The sequence below is a fragment of the Trachinotus anak genome, unplaced genomic scaffold, assembly GCF_046630095.1.
Source record: "Trachinotus anak isolate AG129_WGS33_773 ecotype Australia unplaced genomic scaffold, CSIRO_AGI_Tana_v1 ptg000019l, whole genome shotgun sequence".
NCBI lineage: Eukaryota > Metazoa > Chordata > Actinopteri > Carangiformes > Carangidae > Trachinotus > Trachinotus anak.
Genome location: NW_027273870.1, coordinates 26,873,145 through 26,891,440, shown reverse-complemented (window position 1 = coordinate 26,891,440; position 18,296 = coordinate 26,873,145). Strand labels below are relative to the sequence as shown.

The following is an 18,296-nucleotide window of genomic DNA, read 5'->3' as shown; positions in this document are numbered from 1 at the left end:
AGACTGAATATTGGACTGACATTCATCAGATGAATGCTAATGCTGCTTTCTGACCAAAGTTAGGTCAGGACTGTGTCTGTCAGCTTGTTTTGAAGTTTGTTCTCCCCCAAGCTTGCCCCAAAATATATTAATACAGCTTTTAATTTAAAGGGGTAGTACTGAACTTCCATGAGGTTGGGGAAAAGACCAAGAGAGATAAAAGAATGGTCAGAACTGAAGCAGCAGAGGTTGAGACAAGCTGACTTTTAGTGTCTAGTATTGGTAAAGCTCCAAAAATCTAGAGTCTAGATTTCCCACAATCCAATTTCATAGGGTTTTTCAGAGAGACTCAGAGCCTGTCTTCTGATTGGCTCACTGACCTGTTGTTTCTAGGGCTCTAGAGAAAGGTTGAGAGGGGAGATGTAAAACTACATTAAGATTGTTTTTGCTACTTAAAACCAAAATCTTCCTTTGGATATAAATTGATTGCTTTCCATAGAGATGATGTGCTCTCAGTTAAAGATAGAGCGAAATGATAAGTTCAGCCTTATTCTAGCCTTTACTCGAAAACCATGCCTCGAGCAGTACTTTGAAGATGTCCTCAAAACGTCCTCACTTTCCAAACTCCCTCAAGTTGGTCCTCACAAAGGTAGAAGTACAAGAACACATGCACACAAATGCCACTACACATTAATATCTCAGTCTTCACTGGTTAGCGCTCTAACACAGATAGCTTTATCAAGGTCAAAATACAGTGGCAGTAATTGTAACAGATTACCTGCCAATGTGCGCAGCAGGTCAGCAGGTAGTACAGCTGAATGGTCTGAGGAGGATAGGTGTGTGTGTGTCAGTGTATGTCTGTCTGTGTGTGTCTCTGCTGTTCCTCTCAGTTCACCTCTATTCATCTTGTGTTTGCTCAAGTCGTCGGCATGTCACACTCACATCTGAGTCCAGCAAAGACAAATGAATTCAGCATTTACTTCCACTCGGTCTAACTGATGAATGACCTGACAGATGGTTGATGATTGATGCCTGATCAGTGATTCCAGAATAGACCCATCCACTCCCAGCGCCCCTCGCTGATAAGGTGTTCTGTTCCAAGGCCAACCCTCAGGACGATAACCTGTGTGACGAACTCCCCAACCTTGGATAGGCGTCATACCCAAAAATATTTATCACAAACATCAGTTTGAGCATTTGATCTAATGGAAGTTGGACATTTGTGGATTTGGGGAGTGCGTTGTGTCATACTGCACAATGTATGACATCACTGTGAACAGAAAACAGGTGATTTAAGTTACCAACAGGTGACTCACCTTTGACTTTCTGTTCTGGTTTTCTCTACAACAAATTTAAACTTCTTTTATCATTTTCTGTGATATCCTTCACTGATACATATTAGGGCGTAAAGCCAGGCAACACACACACGCACACACACACACACACACACACACACACACACACACACACACACACATTAAATTATCCCCCAAAACCCATATTCATTACAAACTCTCTAACTCTCTAATGGAGGTGTTTGTTTATTTGCTTGTTTGTGCTTTGTGTTTAGTAAATTGTTTTATTAATATATTTTACTGTTGAAATAGAATATGGAGTCTTGCCTGGGTTTACGCCCTAATATGTATCAGTGAAGGATATCACAGAAAATAATATATATATATATATATATATATATATATAAATAAAAATAAAAAATAAAACACACACACAAACTTTGTTGTGCAGTCAAAATTGAAAAACTGGAAAAGCTAATTCGCAGAAAGTATCCACTAAATGAAGATGACTGGGTTAAATGCATCATATAGTCTGCATCAGTTTTTACACACAAAGATGCTATAATAATAATAATGATGATGATAATGGTGGCTTTTAGATAACAGAATAGCAACTTATGTTTATGGGGATACAGTGACAATTACAGCTTGTGAAAGCACAGCACTGCTGCCATGGCAGACCGTGGTCAGAAGACAGTTTCATCATTTTTGTGTGTTGCATAGAAAGTTCAGTACTAGAGTGGGTGACACCACCCTCAGCAGAGCCTTCAGCTGGCTCATTAACTTATACTTTGAATGCGGCTAAAGTGTAAATGCCAAAAAGCACTTGAACTACCATTCAGAGAGCATTAACATTACAGGGGGAGGCGTGGGTTATTCATTGTGCTCATTGTTAATTGAATTCACTGTTCTGGACAGCACAGTAACCATTGAGAAATTACAGGATGTGGTCTGCGATACATGTAGATATAACTGAAGCACATACTGATGATTTAACATGACTTAAGACTTCATAAAGGTTAGACTCATCTGTGTGAATTAATGTTCATAAAACAAAGATGGTTCAAAACTTGCCCGAGATTGATCACATTTTCTACACTACAAAGGTAATCCAGTGATGACCATCTGATAGCTACCAGAAACAGGCTAATTGATTATTCTGCACATTTGTATTAGTGCCAATTTGACTAAATGCAAACAAATGGGACTCAAGAGAGAACACCAGCACCTACCACCTAATAAGGATATTGCTCTGGGTGCTGAAAAAAAATTACCCTCATACGGGATCAAAAGAACTGACCAGCACAGGGAATACTTAAATCCACCCTCCTCCTCCAGATAATGGGGGAGGTTGGTTAGAAACAAGAAAAGCTATGGTCTGAAAGGACAAAATGAGCTAAAACAGGCTCAAGACATTGGGCTAGTATACGACTGGCCATTTGTCCCAACCAGGGGTGTCGAAATCACTACTGGCTGAACAGCTTTATCATCAGCACCCTGGACAGCAGCCGTGGCTTCACAACACAACTCACATCTTTGACAGCTCAAGACGCACCTTATATGTCCTTTACAGAAACATCTCAGCCTTCTTTATCCCAAATATCATACAGTATATGAGGAGAAGTGAAGTGGTTTCAGCCTGTTCTGCCCTCATGCTCTGTGTCACACTGATCGCATTTCACTGATTCATCCTGGGGAGTTGTTCATTGCCGCTGCAGCCTCACACTGAGCGGTCTAATGGTGCTTGTTTGGGAGAGTAACAGTCAGAATTATGCACTCGCTCTCCTGTCTCAGAGCTTCCCAGCATGCCTCAGAGCCCGACCAGTGGTCTTTGCGTCATGACTTGTTCCTGATAATGAACAACATGAGGCAGTTTGGCTAAAAGTCACAGGATATTTTTAAGCCGCAGGTTCACATGAGCCGAATCCGTTATGGGAAAATCTATTTGCTCGTCACCAGAGTTATTTTAATTTCAATATGTCTGTGATTGTGTCTTGCTGCTTTGTTCCTCTATGTAAAGCCTGTCCAGCTGCTTCGTTTCCTACTTAATGCTCTTTGATGTAGACAAATGCACCAATCAGGGAGCCTCTCTTCTAATTATCCACCACTCACCGTTATGTTTCAGGCAGTGACCTGCCCCTTCTTCCGTGTATGACACTGACGGTTGATTCAACTTGTTTTTTTTTTTACTTTTCTGTTTATTGCAGGCTTTCATCACTGACGACTGGCAGACGATCTGAGAACATCCAACTCAAGGTAATTATTCCCATTGTCTTGTGCTCTGCAAAAACACAGTCTGATGCATGAAGATGACACACACCTGCACTACAGGACTACAGATTGTCCACTATAGAGTGCCACAGAGACGACGCTTTGGATAACTGCAGAAAATAAGCTGTGTGACAAACAAAAGTTTATCATCCTGACACGTTTTGTTCAGCAGGATAGTCTTTACTGATGAACACCACTTTTATGATTTCTGAAGCCTGACTACAATTGCCAGAAGTAAAAAACTAAAGTTAGGCTATAAAGAAACTACACCTACACTACACTTCAATGTCACCACCGCCAAACTTCTAACTTGTAGTTTGATTAAGCTCTGACCTCTTCTACAAAAGCCTTTCCTCTTACAGTCAGTAATAGTTAAAAGTAAAAGTAAAAGCACAAATATAAACACAACAAGGTTGTAAAGGTGGACTGGTGAGTAGATCAATGATGACATTTAACGGCCCCGACGGCTCAAAGAAATCAGAACTGGGGTATTTACTTACATATTTCATATTATAGAATGAAATGTGAAAATGTCTTGAGCTTGTGTTCACAGACTTTATGTTAGCCATCAAACCAAAGACCCATCAAAAAAAAACAGACTTTAGGACGAAGGAACTGGAGGTGCTAATAATTCTAGCTATACCCAGGTTTTAGGGCTCTGTCCTGCGACACTCTGTAAGAGACATATTGCAACAGCTACAGTCTGACATTATGTTTCCATCATGCACACTGACAGAGAAATTTATTTTGGCGGGTTTAGTCAGCATATTACACACCTGGAGATCATGAGGTCAGTTTCCACAGTCACAGGAGTGTCTGTCTCTGTCAGTGTGTCCTGCTGCGGTTTGTTTAGTGACATTAATATCTAATTAATATCCATATGAGAGCTATCACCGAAGGCCACAACATGCAGAGTTTTCACATGCAGGTAACTTTCAAATGGCCTGTTTTAGTTGTGCTTTTATCTGACTTTTGTGTTTGTGTTTTGAGCCACCTGCAAGACGACATGGTAGCACAGTTGTTACTGATGTTGCACTGCAGTAAACAAAAAACTCATCAAAAATTGTACAACTGTGGATTGTCATTGGCCAGCTGGAGAATTTTTCATCTCACAGAAATATTACAGAAAAACCTACTCAAAATAAAACATTTGTCCAACAACTGAAGCTCTTTATCTAACACGTGAAAGAATTCACACACAGGATGTGTCCTTTACTTATCTTCTCCTGAAATGTTGCTTCAGTACCTTTAGTGAGTCTTTATCTGGGGAAGTTAACAGCAGCGACTCACTGTGTGTGTGGCCAGCTGGTCATCTGCTTCTGCTCTCAGTGGGGTACTCTTAAGTTGTGTTGCAAAATTGTGATGGTAATGTCCACTGGCAGCAAATGCTCTGCTTTTTTTCTGAATGGTTCCTGTCGGGAGCCACACAAAGGTTTATATTTTGACAGGGGGAGAATCCCCCCCTGAACCAGAGCCCAAATAAGACCAAATGTCACAGAGTCTGAATGCTTCAGTGACTCCACATCGAACTCAGTGCAATGAAAGAGCTCTGCTCTGTCCTTCTGCGACATCTAGGTGGTTATGAGGTCATTGAGTCCCCATGACTAACCACTTCATTATGCACTCATGAATTACTGGATTAGTAGCCATAAACCTTGGAGTTTACTGAAATTCACGAAAGTATTTCAATCTGGAATCAGAGCAAAGCAATAAAGGCACCACGTCCACATTAGCCTCAGTGTCTGACTGACAAGTGATCTCCAGGGGGTTAAATGCAATGTTGCTAAAATAAAAGATGCCAAGACTCTCAGAGATGATCACTTTAGATGTCAAAAGCAGACATGTAAATGAAGCATAATGACTCTCTGCCCTGCCTATAATGGATAGAATATGTAGCATTTTGGAATGAGTCACGTTATACATCAGTCTCTATAATTTTCCTTCCCCTCGAAACGTTTGTGACAGCATTTGTAACCCGGGCTGACGGGCCTTCTGTTGTGTCACATTCCCCAGCGTGAAAGACGTGTGGGTCGGTCCCCAATGTGCCGCTCCCAGCAGGGGCCTGAGCGCCATTGATCTGCAGCCACTGAGCCACAATTGCACTAATTACCGAAGGTCTGAAATTCTACTGAAAAAAAAAAAGAGAGAGAGACAGAAAGAAAGCTTTCAGCCATCAGCAAGTGATGGACAATCGGGTGTCACCATATGAGCAGAGATGAGAAGAGTTAATGTTGTCTTGACTGAGGGTTTCCGAGAGAAACCAAGAAAATGCCTGAGGCAAATACAGACTTCAGTAACACTGGAAGATTTTAAGCTAAGGGGGTGGGGCAGGTGTCACATAAAAGCCAGAACAGTACAAATAATGAAAAAGAGATTCTGCACTGAGATTTTTTTTTCACCTTCTGTTAATTTCAAAGCAAAACTCAGACTGAACTCACTAAACCTGAGAAAAAAAAAAAAAAAAAAAAAAAAAGATGTTCAGTACACTTAAGACACCGTTCTACATTTTCACAGCAGTGCCGGTGTTTTTATAGACTTAAGCAAAGACAGACATCAAGACCACAGCCAGTATTAGCAATATGAAAGGGTGAGGTTGACTGAAAATGAGGAGCTGTGTGGGTTGTTTGTATACCATTATCTTCCAGACAAACGCATTTACCTGAGCTTCTGGACCAACATTTCATTGGGAAACAGTGGTTTATTTAATCACTATCTACTCATTATGCATACAAAATAACTACAGGTGAAGTATTGTGCAACAAGTAGCTTTAACGTCTAACTTTGTTTGAATTACATGTTCGGTGTCGTATGTAATGATGTAGTTTTTTGTTGTTTTTTTTTTAAAGAGGCAATACTTATTATAATATACATACATACAGTATAGTAGCCAGCCTGGTTCAGGACAGTAAGTGTGTTAGAAACAAGCAGAACAGGATCAGCGCAAAATACAGATGCAAAATGGTACCACAGTTGTGTCTTTGTCCATTTGCACCAGTGAACCTTGGGACTAGCGACATCTCTTCTCCTCATTAAATAATCTGAGAACCTTTTAGCAAGCATTATAGCTTTAACTGTTGCATTACTGCAAGTATGAAGATATGGGCAGAGAGTTTAATCCATCTATGTTTTAAAATAAAGAGAATGGAAATAGCTAGTGAACCCAATGCTATGCTATGTAACTTTCTTTAAACTCAAGTGCCAACTTTAATACACTGCATACTAATAAGTGTAAATTGTCTCATAAAGGAACTTAATTTAATGAGTGGGACATTTTATTAACTCTCAGCACAATACATGATTTTTTTGAATTTGGAAATCGTAATTAGAGAATCTAAGTTGGCTATAAATAATTGATCTATATACATCAAGTTATTCACTAAATTCCATTCTGAAGTGTCACAGTGTTGTTATACACAATACAGTTACTACTACTACTACTACTACTACTACTACTACTACTACTACTACATTTATAATGCAAATAAATGTGCAGAAACATTAAGGCTATGCACTCCACTCCCAGTTACACACCGACACACACACGCCCACACTGAAGGTGAGACAGCTCAGCAAGATTTGAGAAGACAGAAGAAGAAAGAGAAAGCAGAGAAAGAATGGACAGCAAAGATGGAGAGAGACGGAGGACAATTAGGTTGTCACGCTGCCCTCATCCTGCCAATGCAACGCACAATATTGCTTTGTCTATAATTAGCAACAAAAGATATAAAGAACCTCATGCAAACACACATACTTGTACTTCCATCTTTGTGAGAACACTCATTGACACAATGCATTCCCTAGCCCCTTACCCTAACCTTAACCATCACAACTAAGTGCCTAACCCTACTCTAAAACCAAGTCTTAACCCTCAAAATGTGATTTGACGGTGTCTCAAAAAGTGAGGACCGGCCAAAATGTCCTTACTCTGTTAGTAAAATACTTTTTTGGTCCTTACTATGTAGCAAGTACAAGTACACACACACACACACACACACACACACACACACACACACACACCTTGGCAGAGCAGTGATTTGCAGTAGATCCATGTTCAAAACAGCACGGTCAGCTGTATCTTTACATACACATACAGCGGCTGGTAGTGGATGGTGGATGGTGCTCATTAGGTGGGGTTGCAGATTGGTTTCTATTTATAGCAGGCAGCAGGCAGCAGGCTCAGCAGCAGCAGCAGAAGCATGGAGGTGTTTGAAGTAGCACAAGCCTCCAGTGGGCCACGCTAACGAGATGCATCCAGAGTCGATCGTTCTCCGAGCGGCAGGAGTTCGGCTCTGATAGTTAGGACGGCGTGGGTTAGTTTGATTCAGGTCAGTTATTTATAGCTGACTTTTATTTGACGTGATTTAGTCTGTATGATATAGGGTGAGGCAAACAGCCCATAATGATATATATGACGGCATATATTATCACTTCACTTGCTCAAGTGTTGCAGTTATGTTCTGTTGCTATGAGACCGAGGCGTTTCCTTCATTCGCTAACAAACAAACATTTGAACTTTGCCAGTTGTTGCTGCTTGACTTTGTGTTCAAGTTGCTGTTCTTAAATTAGAAAGGTTTGTTTCCTGCTTTTTAAAATAATGGGGGGGAAATGTTTTCTCCACACTTACACAGATGGTGTTATGTATCACAGATGGTTGTTTTTAAATATAGAAGAGTGACAAATTAATGTTAAAATCTGAGTCTTGGTAAGATGCTGGGCAACTGTGAGCCACCACAACGACTTCACTACCCGAGGGTTGGGACAGGGTTTCCAAAAGCTTTCTCCTACCTGCTGTGGCTCTGGGGCTTTGATCCCTGGCTCCTCCAGACATGTTGAGGTTTTGCTTGGGCCCCAAAATGTTCCAGCAGTGCATGTGAAAGGGTGAATGTATTGTAAAGCACTCTGAGAGTTCAATAAGACTAGCATTGCAGACAAAACATCATGTCTCCTGTGGATATGTGTGTGAAACCCTAAGAAAATATATTGCTAAAGATACTCTGACAAGTAATAATGTTTGGCTTTGTGCCTGCCAGTCACCTCAGCCTCAGGCGGCTTAATGCTATTTTTTAAAGGTAGACAGCTCCTGAAGATGAGTGACAAGTGTTGGGTTGGAAGTGTTGGGACAGGAGCTTTAACATCTTTCAGAAAGGGATGAAGGTGGGACTATCGAAAACACGATGCTGCCGACTCAAGGGGGAAAGCTGAACACTGGGAGAACAGTGCAGCAGCAGCCAAAGAATACAGGAGTGAAACAGAAATACAAACAGCACAAAAGGAGCCATGAATGTATCAGAATAAAGTGTGTGAATATTGTTTCTGACATGTGGTAAACTCATGTGTTTTGGCTTTATAATCCTGCTTCCAGGTGAATTCATAAGGAAAAATGTGATCTCCACATTAACACTCATCGTAAACACAGCTCGAGGCTCAAGGAGTCAGGAGACTGCAGTGAACATTTGTCACAGTTTACCAAGCCTCCACATTTCACACTCTTTTAGCTCCAGGGTTTTAACATCCACATTGCAACCGCTGCAACACACCCAGAGGCAACAGGCATCCATGGCCTTACCTGTTGACGGAAGCATCAACTGCACAAGTCAATAGGGAACTTTTCAATGTTCAAAGTTGTGGATCAAAAGAAGAAACGTCGATTAATTCCAACTTACAAAAACAAAAGAAGTATGGAGAATGCAGCCAATGCACATCAGTCATTACTCTTGTCAAAATTAAGAAATAACATTAAATGCTTCAACACAAGGAAAAATAGGGCACACTCAGGAACTTTATATTTTTAACAGTATGTTCCTAATGTGTCAAAAAATGGCATAAAGAAGAAAAAACACAAAGGAAACTTTAGTCAGCCGTCATATTTCATCATTTTCATGTGCTCTTTGTGGGAACATAATATGCGTCAGTCTACCTGTTTGCTACATTGCTTGTCTGCTCTATTCAAACTTCACCATCACCTGTCATCTCTCCTCTGAATGTACCTTTTCATTGCTGAAATAATTACAAAGCCAACGTTTATTCATGCCCTTCGTTGGTTATCTTCATCACACAGCTGTTCTGAAAGCATTTGCACCATAATGTGCAGAACTTAAGTCAAAGACTAAAAAAAAAGGTGTTCGCTGCCCTGTGTGATTGCATCCACTCAAGTAGCTACGTTCTCAGATTTGAGTATCAGTGCTGGCGGCTGTGCTATGCTGGTTATAATTAGTGTGTTTTAAGAAGTCCACGTTTGTTTAATCTCAGTATCTACAGAATGTGTAATTTATGGAGTATTTCATTTAGATTATTACATTTCTACAAAGAAAAAAAAAAAACACACAACAACAACAACAACAACAACAACAACAAAAAGAAATAGCTCCGTCACTAAGAGACTGATCAAGTCCAAAAACTGCTCATTTAAAATGTTGAGTCTTTGTTGATGCACCACAATTATCTGGTTTGACTGTTAGCAGACTGTTGATTAGGTGTTATTACTACACATCTATCCCAAATACACGGGCTAGATGTTAAATAATACTACAAGGGCTACTAGTAGGCCCTCTGCACAACCAGTCCTCCAACCTGAACAACCACACAGGTAATTTCTCTCAACCCTCTGATACGACCCATAGGAGTGTCTCCTGATGTTGACATGTCCACTCTTTTCCCTTTGCTCATGTCATAATTACTACAACAACTTGATGTCACTTAGCAACAAAACGTAACCATGGATCGTAATATCCTGCTGCACAAACGACCTATGGGCTCATTTTTGAGAGGAAGATAGGCTCCTTCTGCACCTGCTGAGCTCCATTGGCTCACCTAAATAAATGAACTACTAGTAGGTTTAGTAGGCCCCTATTAGCCCATACAGTTAGGACAGATGTGTAATGACAAGACCTATTCAACAGTCTGGTAATGGTCAAACCAGTAAGTAAGAATAAAAGGATTGTGATTAGTCTTGATTTTGCACATTGTTATGTTAGATAGTTGTATAATATGATGTGGAAATTTTCTTTTTCTTTTCATTGTGACCTGGATTGAATATCGAAACCCAGAATGGCAGCCCTGTCACATTACAGGCGTTATGTGGTAATGACAGTGTCTTACCTGAATGACTCACTTGCACTGAGAAGTTGTGCCGAGGTACTCAAGCTCGAGTGTTCTTATGTTTGGATCCATCATGAGGTCTGTCAGTACTTTCTGGGCGAGCACCCATTGTGTGCTCAAAGCTGTTTTATTAGAGCATTGTCAGTCTGGCCAAAGGCCTGAAAGAAAGAAAGAAAGAAAGAAAGAAAGAAAGAAAGAAAGAAAGAGAGAGAGAGAGAGAGAGAGAGAGAGAGAGAGAGAGAGAGAGAGAGAGAGAGAGAGAGAGAGAGAGAGAGAGAGGGGTTTGGTCTTAGCTCCATCGTTCAGAGCCTGGAGTATCTTGACGTCAGGGACCAGTGATGAAAGGTTGGACATCTTAATCATCATGACCTCTCAGTTTTCTGTTCCTATAGTTCTCACTTTGTGTTTCCAATTCTCACTTCCCCCTCTTCTCCTCTATACTTCCCTCTCACCATCTACAAACTCACTTCTCAACTTTCAAGTCGTCTTTTTAACCCAATCCCCTCATCCTGCTTCCACCCAGTCATCCTTTTATCCTCTACTGATGTAGGTCCCCTCCGTCACCGCTCTCCTCTCTCCCTCTTGACCTACTTGCCATCACCATAAATCATCCACAGTGTACAAACTCTGTAGATCTGATACAAATGCAAGGTGCCAGATAAGAGTGTGGAATTTACAAGGTATTAAAGTTTTCTGCCTCCTCCTCCTATTGCACTTACCCTCTCCTCTGCAGGACTTGTTAATCCCTGCTCTCCCTCGGGGGCTGATAAGAAAAGGGATAGGAGAGGGGATAAGAGAGGATAAGGCATACGCTACACCTTTGCACTGCAATCACTCACAACATATAGAACAAGATGATAAGGTTAGATGGTTTTCACTGAACCCTAGAAATGAGGGAGGAGGGAGTCGCGGACGCTTATTGTTAAGGTTCAGAAACAGCAACAATGACAGTAACATCTAAAGGAGAGTCATCAAATTTTGTTTTAGTGACTTTTTAAAATAAAATCTACTTTTGGTCTGTCAGGGAGCAGAAGAAGTTTGTGCACCACCACATGACCAGTGCAAGAGAAAACTTTAACCTTGAAGCGCTTTAAGTAGATGATTGAGTTTGTCCACCCCTGGGCACGATAACCAACGTATCATACTTCAAGCTGGCTTTATCACTTCTTTCAACTTAGGCTGCAGCTCTTTCCTCCTCAGCTGCACAGCTTCTGAGAAGTCTTTGTTTATATAGATTTTTGTGCCCTTTAATTTCTTGGCAGAAGAACAGATACTGTCTGTCTTTAAAATGAAAAATATTTTACACCAGCTTTCCAAGGCATTCCCCCACCTCCTGGTACTGGCCAGTTCTCTGTGCACGCTCAATATCCATATTTATGGCATCTAGTCCCAGGTGGCTCCCAGGTGGAGCTCCAGCTCTCTTCTTTCTCGTCTGCAGTCCCATCAGTTCATATGTTTGTCCCCCTGCACTGATTTTCAGTGCAGTCCAACTTGGTAAACATGCCATCCATTTCCTGCTTAGAGTTCATTTTGTTGTTTTCAAAGGACTTTTTTCCAGTCTCCTAGTATCCTCTTCTAGTCTCATCAAAACGTATCTTGGGTGAATTCCAGGCTCTTTGCCAGCTCCTGTACATCTCTAATATCACCATCCAGTCTTTTGTTAGTTCCCTCCTTGATCAGCTGAATAAAGTATTTACACAGTTTTCCTGCTGCTGAGGTAACATCTCTTTGTAAAACTCTCTGCTGGTCCAATAACTGGGGCAGTACACTCATCCTAACCACAGAATCATCCTCACAAGTTTTAGGAGGCATGATCTGTCTTACCTGGATGTACCAGGAGGTGATAGATGTAGGAGATGTTGATGTCCAGTCAGGGCTGTATATCTGAGGCCTCTACCAACCTGGACAACATCCACAAACTCAAACATTGATGCAATATTGGCCACAATGTTGAGAGAAAACACAGGTCGAAATCAGCTCAGTTCAGCAAACACCTATTCTTTTCACTAACTAGCAAGTAAATAATTGGCTATAGCAAGTTCAACTTTCATTTATTTCAAATCAAACCTGTAGTTTCATAACTTCTATGCACTTGCTGCAACAACAACAACAACAACAACAACAACAACCGTCACATTTACCATGATAATTGGGACAGTGTAGCCTTTATCAGTGACAGAAAGTTGTGCTTCTGTTTCCTTAATAAACTGAAAGCCCAGCAGGCTTTGCATGTTCAAAACACAACAACAACAACAACAACAACAACACCACAAAAAAAAAAAAAAAAATCACTGGAACTGGTTGTTTTTTGTTTATAGTCAAATCAAATCTTTTTAATTCCCCTGTTGTCCCACACTGTCACTTCACTGGGATTGGAGGAACACTGTCACTCAGCACGGCCTGTTTAGCCTCCAGCCGCTGTTAGTTTGTCCTGGTTTGTGGCGCTGCTGCTGCCAAGAGGGATAGCTGGGCAGTATCAGAGCCAGGCTGAGCTGCTGCCTCAGTGTGTTCTGTATTTACAGAGGTGGACTCTGGCTCATACCAATCCACTCTGAGAACACGCCGTATAATGTAAAGTAAGTCATGTTGTCCAAAGTGTGTGCACACTGAGAAGCTGTTTGGTTTTTCAAAATCCAATTCTTGACTTCAGTAGCAGACTGAGCTGTGAAGTAATGACCGCAAGAGGAGAGAAACAAAATCTAAAGAAGGAAATAAATATTTAAAAACCACACTCTCATTGTGCCTTATCCACTGCTCACTAAAGTCAAAGTTAGTGGACAGCAGAACTAAAAAGAACATGGGGAGGTGCTCTGTTTGTTCTACACATACCAGCCTTGAACCACAACATGGACGTTTTAATTCAATGTCAGCTGAGAGTTAAACGTAAACCAAGGAATGAGATGATATCAGATTAGAATACAAAACCATAAACACAACTGCACACCGTCCATATTTGCCTCCCCTTTGTCCCCCGATTTCCATCGCTGCTTCTTCCCAGCACCGCCTGCAGACACAGCATGCCCTACTTTGGCAGTCGTATCCTTGCTCCAGAAACAGCCGCCGTGAGTGCCACAGGCCCGAAGAGAGAAAGCACCACTTGGCAGTAGCCTCACAGCGCCATGTGTAGACAAAGTGTCAGATGCAAGATGCAGTCTGTGTCCCGCGTCCTGCTGGAAGGATTTGGGACAGTTTACTGTGTAAACATGCCTCTGGTCTTCCAGGTCCAAGACCATCGCACTTCAGTTCAGTTTGATATCGCTAACTGATATAAATTCTATTTCAGCGAAATGTATTTTTTTGTGACAAGTATATAATTTAATAGGGGTTTACTGAATTTATGTGAAAGGAATCAAGAATAAAAAGAAAAATATAAAAATAGGAAATGAAATAAGATAGGATGGAGGTAAGAAAGAAAAAAAAGAAATGGGAAAAGATAAACATTGAAATGAACCCATTAGATTCTGGTGGTCAAAGGTCAAGCTCATTGTGGTTTTACAGAACATGGTCTTGGCCATAACTCAAGAATTTATACACTAATTATTATACAATTTAACACAAATGTGTAATAGTATAAAATTATGTGATGACATTTTATATCCAAAAGGTCAAAGGCCATATTTACTGTGACATCATAACATTCTGCAAAAGCACTTCTGGCCATTACTCAGAGCTGTAACTCAGGAGCACAAGGGGAGATTGTGACCATATTTCCTGCAGCTTGACTGGCTGGCGGGGGCATACCACCTCGAGGTGGTAATTCTAGTTGGAGGAAGGAAATAAGGACAAAAATTTATCTGCAGTGATTGTATAATTTGTGGAACGAAAGCCAAGTCAGTTCTGCAATAGGCACACAAGGAGAGAGAAGTGAAGGATGTTCAGAATGCAAAAGAAAAACTGAGTTCTGAAGAGATAAAATCCAAAGGGGAAGCCAAAAGGTTTCCTCCTGTGAGACAAGTCCGGTGGGAGAGAGGACTAAATGGAGGACAGAAAGAAATATCGGAGATTGACCGAAAAAAAAGGAGGTGTAAAGAAAAAGCATGTAAAAGAAGGAGGAGAAAAAAAGAGAAGCACAGACAGTGGCACAAAAAGGCCAAGAGGGAGAAGGAAGAGGAATCAGCCAGAAATGTCAGTTGCCATTGTGCAAAATACCAAGAGGAGGAAAGAAAGAGGGATGGGCAGTGGAAAGAAGGTGCTAGAAGAGAAAGAGAGAATGTACAAGTAGAGTGAAATAAATGTTAGACTGATGGAGAAAAAGGAAACTGCTGACATTGATAGGATAGAAAGAAAAGTAGAGAATAGGAAGAGCAACATGAGAGTGAAAAGAGGTTAAAAAGGAGAGGGAGAAAAAAAGTGGTGGGTAGAAAAAAAAGGTCAGTGAGCAACTGAGAAGCAGATTAAAATGTCAGAGAGGAGAAAGTAGAAAGGAGAGGGCACCTCTCTGAAAGCCAGAATCCAGAATCACCTTCACTCACTTTGCTGGGATGAGAGGGATGGAGAGGGGGAGGGAGTAGGTGGGAGAGGCAAGGAAGGAGGGAAAAAAAAGGATGAAAGATTGAGATGAGGGAAATGAAGGAGCAGGGAAGAAAAAAAAAAAAAAAAAAAAAAAAAAAAAACAGGAAAGACCACGAGAAATTGTGTGTGTGTGTGTGTGTGTGTGTGTGTGTGTGTGTGTGTGTGTGTGTGTGTGTGTGTGTGTGTGTGTGTGTTTTCAGAAAGCAGCCTGGTATAAATCATCCTGGCACCATTACAGCAGATTGTCAGAGAGCAGGCCACCAACCCAATCAGTCCTACACAGCATCCCTGTAGGCGCATTGGCCATCACACACACACACACACACACTATGTTCTTGCAGAGTGTGATACTGAAAATGTTGCTTAAGCTCCTCCAGGAGTGTAGTTTTACAAGCTACAAGCTCAGTTACTTCACACTAGAAGACACGGAACCTCAGCAGAGCTAAAAGCAATACAGGCTCAGGTTTATTAAAATTAAAAAAAAAAAAATTTAAAAAAAAAGTAGCATCTCTCTTAAAAATTTTAAAATAGCAATATTCCTTTACAACATCTTGCCTCAGGACCCAAGACATTTGAGTGCTTGGGAAATGACAAGCTGATCCAACCAATCACATCGCAGCTTGCACTGTTGTACCTTACATCCGTCGCCATGTGCAAAGAGGATCACACATTTCAACAACCTTGATGTGCAAAGAGCACGTTGAAGGCGTCAAGCAACAAGACAAACTGTTATATGCCAGCCTTCCCATGGGGCTTGGTGAAGCATCCGTGGGCACAGATTTGGTTGTCTTCTACTGTGACACAATACATGGGGTAATCCTGTCATTACAGATACACCCAATCCTTTTCAGCAACTTGTGCAACTTTTTGGCTTGACCTTCTTGGCTCTACTCAGCCTTATAACTAATTTCAGCTCCTTGTCGGGTCCATGAATGTAAAGCTGCTCAGCCAACAGCGTTGATTTTGCCCTCATCTCTCTCACAGCCTTGTTATTAGCTGCAGCAGGATGTTTTCAGAGGAAACGCTCTAAAAATGGTCTCAACCCTGTCTCCTGTACAATTAAACTGCAATAGCAAGAAAAGCTTTGAAGGAAGGATGTTGTTAATTTATGTATTTGGCAAGTCACAAATACATTAACAAAAGAGGTTACCCAGTGTGTTAAGAAGGTGACGCCAAGGTGCCTTGACTAATGTTCTTTGGATTTACTGAAAACCACATTCCAGTTCCTACTAAAACTCCATGTCGATGAATTCCTTCATTCAACTTCAGATTAAGTGTCTTTTTTGTTTATTTTTAACCATTGTTTTTTCCCCAGTGCTCAATTACATCTCATCAACTGTGCTGATTATAATAAATAGGTTTAGATTTAAAAGCACAGATGCATTTTAATCTTTCCTTGTCTGTTAAGAATTGTCTTCCTGGCGCTGCTCACACTTCCTGTTCTTCAGTAAACTCATTTTTGCATCCGTCTGCTTGCATTAACTTGGATGTCTCTCTTCCAGTCAGTCAGTCTTACAACTTTTATTTGGAGTTCTCCCACTGAACAGAGGGATGAAGGTGAAAGGTGAGGGACAGAAAGATACATTACAGAAACCAAAATACATCCCACAAGTCTCCAGTTGTGCCCTCCACTCCACCAACTTATTAACTGCCCATTAAAATCTGAAAAATTTCCTCAGAAAAAAAAAAAAAAAAAAAAGGAAGAAAAGAATGTCTACTGGAAGTTGTAGATCCTAGAAAATAATGCTGCCTATTGCACAGAGTGCAAAGGTAAGTGCACAAAATGAGTGCCATTATCAACACTGAACCACCCATAAGTGGAGCAAATTATACTCTCAAGAGTATTTAGCGTTTATTGCACACAGCAGTTAATGCAGTTCAGCCTTGGAAAAGTGTGGAAGTTTTCAGATTTTATTTTTTTTATTTTTATTTTAAATGATTCAATCGAGCAGAGATTTCAGATAACAGTTTTTTGTTTCAGTCTGTGGATTGTTCTCAGGATTTTTTTTTACAAATATCAATCAATATTGCTTTTTAACACATACAGTTTTCCTTCACATTTGAACACCCATTTGCATGTTGTTGCTGTCTGTCACATTGACACAAGTTAACCAAAATAAAGCCTATTTGTCAGTATGACTTTTGTGACTTTGTTGCAATTAACTTTTAGAATCACTGACTCACTGCGCTCCACCTACACAATTGGATTTGTTTTACCCTGTCATTTTTTCAACACAAACTAAAAAAGGTTTTTTTTCTTTCTTGCTGGTAGAGAGTGGTGGTGATTGCCTCTTGACAAGAGCTTCGGTCCTCTTTGCGGTTACAAATAAAGAGGTTGTAATACGTCCTCTGAGCAGCGCTACATCTTCAGGGCAGATTGGAGGCTACAGCGAATCACTATCGGAAAGTGACGAGATGAGCAAGGGCTAGCTGGTTAGCATGCTAACTTCAGCAGAAGAAAAGACGTGATAGAGAAAAGGATTAGTTGTTTTTTTACAGCTGGAGACAGCTCTTGGTGAGTAAAGGAATTGGGCCAAGTTTGATGTCGAACTCAACATTTCTTCTAGACGCCTAAATAAAGAGCTGTTAATGCTAACGCTGGCTATGTAGCAATAGCAAAACCTCACTACAGACATGCATACTCATATACTCCTGAAATATTTGAAGGTAAGAGTTAAGAGGACATATCACTTGCATTTGGGTTTTGGGTTGCCAAAGTTAAGATTTGGTTTATAACAGCAGAAATCATCCTTAAATCTAAGAGATAAATATTCTGTCAGGACATTTAGTCAAGCACTTTTTATTTAAAGCCCTGAAACCTGAGTTTGCCTAAACTATAAAACTTCAGGATTTCTATACTTTACCATGAAATTGTTCCTTTTATTTTTCCTGAAACTCCAAGTTCTCTGTTGGAAATTTTGCCAAATTTACAAGGTTTTACAAATGTCTCCAAAAAAAAAAAAAAAACAAAAAAAACAAACACAAACATCTACACCTAAATATAACTCTGAAGATTCCTTAAGGTTCTGTCTCTGTTCCCTCTGTTTCTTTGTCTTCCCAATCCATCTGTCTTCCCCCCCCCCCCCCCTCTCTTTCTCAAGGGCAGCTAACAAACACAGGTAAACACTTGTACTGTGAGCT

At 40.7% G+C, this 18,296-nt stretch overlaps 1 protein-coding gene across 5 annotated transcripts in view; it reads left to right on the top strand.

Moving 5' to 3' along the window:
* The window catches only part of LOC139636271 (protein phosphatase 1 regulatory subunit 29-like), a 265,139-nt gene that overhangs the window by 192,085 nt on the left and 54,758 nt on the right, over nt 1–18,296 (top strand). For 4 of the 5 annotated variants that reach the window (XM_071504170.1, XM_071504169.1, XM_071504167.1 and 1 more), the window contains one exon: nt 3,482–3,530. The gene's annotated coding sequence lies outside the window, so the exon portion shown is untranslated. Of the gene's footprint in view, nt 1–3,481; nt 7,543–18,296 lie in introns of those variants that run through there. The other variant, XR_011694377.1, reaches the window with a different exon arrangement.